The following is a 6,122-nucleotide window of genomic DNA, read 5'->3' as shown; positions in this document are numbered from 1 at the left end:
AGTTCTATGAAAGTGCGCATGCTCATGTCTTTTAAATGGGCGGGGAAACGCGTTGGCCAATTGTAGCCCCTCCCTCTAACAGTGTTCTTCGATCCATGTCGTTTCCTCTGGTTTCCACAGAACATGCATACTACTGTAAACCAGCTAGAAGTAAAGTGCCACACAGCACACACCCAGTGGCGACCCGTCATCCAGGGAAGGTGTTTTGAACCTCACATTTTTAGGTAAATTAAAAAAGTAATAATTATATTTTTGGGGGGCTTGCCTGTTTTGCTTGTTATTTTGGCATTAATATGTGTCACATATCAGTTTGCAAACAATATAACAAGAAAAAATGGATTGAGTTAATAAAACATGGTCTCTGTTTTGCTTTCTTGAGTAAAGCAGCTCCAAAATTGGATTGGTCCCCTCTACCACACGGAACCCCACTAATCTACTGACGGAGCGCAAGAGGTGGCTAATAACAGACGTCCATCCTATGCTAGCTTGCTACCGATGGCCTGGCTGGCTGTCTGGATCGCCGCGATCCCCAACCAACCTCTCCACTCTCTGGACCCTTTTGATCGCTCGACTAAGCATGCCTCTCCTTAATGTCAATGTGCCTTGTCCATTGCTGTTCTGGTTAGTGTTTATTGACTTATTTCACTGTAGAGCCTCTAGTCCTGCTCACCATACCTTATCCAACCTATTAGTTCCACCACCCACACATGCAATGACATCTCCTGGTTTCAATGATGTTTCTAGAGACAATATCTCTCTCTTCATCATTCACTACCTAGGTTTACCTCCACTGTATTCACATCCTACCATACCTTTGTCTGTACATTATACCTTGATGCTATTTTATCGCCCCCAGAAACCTCCTTTTACTCTCTGTTCCAGACGTTCTAGACGACCAATTCTTATTGCTTTCAGCCGCACCCTTATTCTACTCCTCCTCTGTTCCTCTGGCGATGTAGAGGTGAATCCAGGCCCTACAGTGCCTTGCTCCACTCCTATTCCCCAGGCGCTCTCTTTTGACGACTTCTATAACCGTAATTGCCTTGGTTTCATGCATGTTAACATTAGAAGCCTCCTCCCTAAGTTTGTTCTATTCACTGCTTTAGCACACTCTGCCAACCCGGATGTTCTAGCTGTGTCTGAATCCTGGCTTAGGAAGACTACCAAAAATTCTGAAATTTTAATTCCAAACTACAACCTTTTCAGACAAGATAGAACTGCCAAAGGGGGCGGTGTTGCAATCTACTGCAAAGATAGCCTGCAGAGTTCTGTCCTACTATCCAGGTCTGTACCCAAACAATTTGAACTTCTACTTTTAAAAATCCACCTCTCTAAAAACAAGTCTCTCACCGTTGCAATCTGCTATAGACCACCCTCTGCCCCCAGTTGTGCTCTGGACACCATATGTGAACTGATTGCCCCCATCTATCTTCAGAGCTCGTGCTGCTAGGCGACCTAAACTGGAACATGCTTAACACCCCAGCCATCCTACAATCTAAACTTGATGCCCTCAATCTCACACAAATTATCAATGAACCTACCAGGTACCTCCCCAAAGCCTTAAACACAGGCACCCTCATAGATATCATCCTAACCAACTTGCCCTCTAAATACACCTCTGCTGTCTTCAACCAAGATCTCAGCGATCACTGCCTCATTGCCTGCATCCGTAATGGGTCAGCGGTCAAACGACCCCCACTCATCACTGTAAAACGCTCCCAGAAACACTTCAGCGAGCAGGCCTTTATAATCGACCTGGCCGGGGTATCCTGGAAGGATATTGATCTCATCCCGTCAGTAGAGGATGCCTGGATTTTTTTTTTAAATGCCTTCCTAACCATCTTAAATAAACATGCCCCATTCAAGAAATTTAGAACCAGGAACAGATATAGCCCTTGGTTCTCCCCAGACCTGACTGCCCTTAACCAACACAAAAACATTCTATGGCGTTCTGCATTAGCATCGAACAGCCCCCGTGATATGCAGCTGTTCAGCGAAGCTAGAAGCCATTATACACAGGCAGTTAGAAAAGCCAAGGCTAGCTTTTTCAAGCAGAAATTTGCTTCCTGCAACACTAACTCAAAAAAGTTCTGGGACACTGTAAAGTCCATGGAGAATAAGAACACCTCCTCCCAGCTGCCTACTGCACTGAAGATAGGAAACACTGTCACCACTGATAAATCCACCATAATTGAGAATTTCAATAAGCATTTTTCTACGGCTGGCCATGCTTTCCACCTGGCTACTCCTACCCCGGTCAACAGCACTGCACCCCCCACAGCAACTCGCCCAAGCCTTCCCCATTTCTCCTTCTCCCAAATCCGTTCAGCTGATGTTCTGAAAGAGCTGCAAAATCTGTACCCCTACAAATCAGCCGGGCTAGACAATCTGGACCCTTTCATGTTCATTGATCTGGCCAAGGCTTTCGACTCTGTCAATCACCACATCCTCATCGGCAGACTCGACAGCCTTGGTTTCTCAAATGATTGCCTCGCCTGGTTCACCAACTACTTCTCTGATAGAGTTCAGTGTGTCAAATCGGAGGGTCTGCTGTCCGGACCTCTGGCAGTCTCTATGGGGGTGCCACAGGGTTCAATTCTTGGACCGAGTCTCTTCTCTGTATACATCAATGAGGTCGCTCTTGCTGCTGGTGAGTCTCTGATCCACCTCTACGCAGATGACACCATTCTGTATACTTCTGGCCCTTCTTTGGACACTGTGTTAACAACCCTCCAGGCAAGCTTCAATGCCATACAACTCTCCTTCCGTGGCCTCCAATTGCTCTTAAATACAAGTAAAACTAAATGCATGCTCTTCAACCAATCGCTACCCGCACCTACCCGCCTGTCCAATATCACTACTCTGGACGGCTCTGATTTAGAATACGTGGACAACTACAAATACTTAGGTGTCTGGTTAGACTGTAAACTCTCCTTCCAGACCCATATCAAATATCTCCAATCCAAAGTTAAATCTAGAATTGGCTTCCTATTTCACAACAAAGCATCCTTCACTCATGCTGCCAAACATACCCTTGTAAAACTGACCATCCTACCAATCCTCGACTTTGGCGATGTCATTTACAAAATAGCCTCCAATACCCTACTCAACAAATTGGATGCAGTCTATCACAGTGCAATCCGTTTTGTCACCAAAGCCCCATATACTACCCACCATTGCGACCTGTACGCTCTCGTTGGCTGGCCCTTGCTTCATACTCGTCGCCAAACCCACTGGCTCCATGTCATCTACAAGACCCTGCTAGGTAAAGTCCCCCCTTATCTCAGCTCGCTGGTCACCATAGCATCTCCCACCTGTAGCACACGCTCCAGCAGGTATATCTCTCTAGTCACCCCCAAAACCAATTCTTTCTTTGGCCGCCTCTCCTTCCAGTTCTCTGCTGCCAATGACTGGAACGAACTACAAAACGCACTGAAACTGGAAACACTTATCTCCCTCACTAGCTTTAAGCACCAACTGTCAGAGCAGCTCACAGATTACTGCACCTGTACATAGCCCACCTATATTTTAGCCCAAACAACTACATCTTTCCCTACTGTATTTAATTTATTTATTTTGCTCCTTTGCCTTTACCTCCCTTATCTCACCTCATTTGCTCACATTGTATATAGACTTGTTTATACTGTATTATTGACTGTATGTTTGTTTTGCTCCATGTGTAACTCTGTGTCGTTGTATGTGTCGAACTGCTTTGCTTTATCTTGGCCAGGTCGCAATTGTAAATGAGAACTTGTTCTCAACTTGCCTACCTGGTTAAATAAAGGTGAAATAAAAATGAAAAAATAAAAAAATGCAGGTGTTTCAGCCTAGCTCAGTGCTTCAGTATGTCACCCCCAAGTCTAAGGTTAGAGCTCGAAAATTTTAGACCCTTGTTTTCTGCCATAGAGTTATATTAGAAGTGCCCATCCAAGAAGGCTCAATGTCATTGGCCACAGATAGAATGACATCAAATCATGTTATATCTACAGTAGCTTTGATTGGACTGATCATGTCAACATCTTACTTTCAAAGTCTTAGCTAGCAGTCATCATCATAAATCAAGTCGACAATCTACTGTCAAATCCTTTTTAATCCTTGTCATTTGAAGAGAAATAATGAAGAAAATTTATAGATGAAACATATCGATGCTCATCGGCCATTGGACATAAAGATTAGACAACAAGTTGGAAATGGCAAATTCAACAATGAGTCGTGGAAGGAATCAGTGGCAAACTGCAAGCAGTGCAAAGCAATCAGTATCAGTAGGCTGCTATTCAATGGAGTGGCTGTGTGTTTCTTTTCCGAGTTCCCACCATAAATTCAGAGAATGCCAGACTTCGATGAAAAAACCGCTGCGCCACCTTCATGTTTAAGTGAGCACATTACAATGTTGGCTTACCCTGGCCAAACTCTAACCCAGATTATGCTGGGCCAATTGTGCGCCGCCCTACGGGACTCCCAATCACAGCCAGTTGTGGTACAGCCTGGAATTGAACCAGGGTCTGTAATGATGCCCCTAGCACTGAGATGCAGTGCCTTAGACAGCTGCACCACTCGGGAGCCCAGTCTTTAATGGAATGCATCTACATTTTTGTTGTTGTTGAGTTTGCCTCACCAAGATTTACATGCTAAAATTGCCACTGCACACACCAAAGGGCCATGTTATCAGATACAGGTCTCTTTGTGCATTAAAACAGAATATCCAGGGGTATCTGTACTTTAACTTACAATTTTATATTTTTGACAACTTTTACTTTTACTCCACTACATTTCTAAAGAAAGTATGTACTTTTTACTCCCATACATTTTCCCTGACACCAAAAAGTACATGTTACATTTTGAGAGCTCTGGCCTTTTAGCCACTAGAGGCCACTATATCATTACGTCATGGCTCACATCAACACCATCATCCCTGAAAGCCTAGACCCACTGCAATTCGCATACCGCCTCAACAGATGATGCAATCTCTACTGCACTCCACACTGCCCTTCCCACCTGTACGGAACACCTATGTGAGAATGCTGTTAATTGACTACAGCTAAGCATTTAACACCAAAGTTCCCACAAAGCTCATCACTAAGCGAAGGGCACTGGGACTAAACACCTCCCTCTGCAACTGGATCCTGGACTTTCTTAAGGGACGCCCACAGGTGGTAAGGGTAGGTAACAACATATCTGCCACACTGATTCTCAACACGGGGGCCCCTTAGGGGTGCGTGCTTGTCCCCTCCTGTACTCCCTGTTCACCCACAACTGCAAGGCCAGGCACAACTCCAACACCATCATTAAGTTTGCTGAAGACACAACAGTGGTAGCCTGATCACTGACAACAATGATACAACCTATTGGGAGGAGGTCAGAGACCTGGCAGTGTGGTGCCAGGACAACAACTTCTCCCTCAACGTGAGCAAGACAAAACAGCTGATCGTGGACTACAGGAAAAGGAGGCCCGAACACGCCCCCATTCACATCGACGGGGCTGTAGCGGAGCGGGTCAAGAGTTTCAAGTTCCTTGGTGTCCACATCTTCAACAAACTATCATGGTCCAAAAACACCAAGACAGTCGTGAAGAGAGGACAACAACAACTTATCCCACTCAGGAGAATAAAAAGACTTGTCATGGGTCCCCAGATCCTCAAAAAGTTCTACAGCTGCATCATTCAGAGCATCCTGACCGGTTGCATCACCACCTGGTATGGCTATTGCTCGGCATCTGACCGTAAGGCACTACAGAGGGTAATGTGTACGGCCCAGTACATCACTGGGGCCAAGCTTCCTGCCATCCAGGACATATATACTAGGCGGTGTCAGAGGAAGGCACAAAAAAGGGTCAAAGACTCCAATCACCCAAGCCATAGACTGTTCTCCTTCCTACCATACGACAAGCGGTACCCGGAGCGCCAAGTCTTCGTCCAAAAGGCTCCTTAACAGCTTCTATCCCCAAGCCATAAGACTGCTGAACAATGAATCAATGGCCACCCGGACTATTTTCATTGACCATCCCCTCCCTTTGTTTTGACACTGCTGCTACTCGCTGTTTATTATCTATGTATAGTCACTGTACCCCCACTTTACCTCTACCTACATGTACAAATTACCTCGACTAACCTGTACACCCGCAC

This window comes from Oncorhynchus masou, chromosome 6 (genome assembly GCF_036934945.1).
Source record: "Oncorhynchus masou masou isolate Uvic2021 chromosome 6, UVic_Omas_1.1, whole genome shotgun sequence".
Lineage (NCBI taxonomy): Eukaryota > Metazoa > Chordata > Actinopteri > Salmoniformes > Salmonidae > Oncorhynchus > Oncorhynchus masou.
This window is presented reverse-complemented; position numbering follows the sequence as displayed.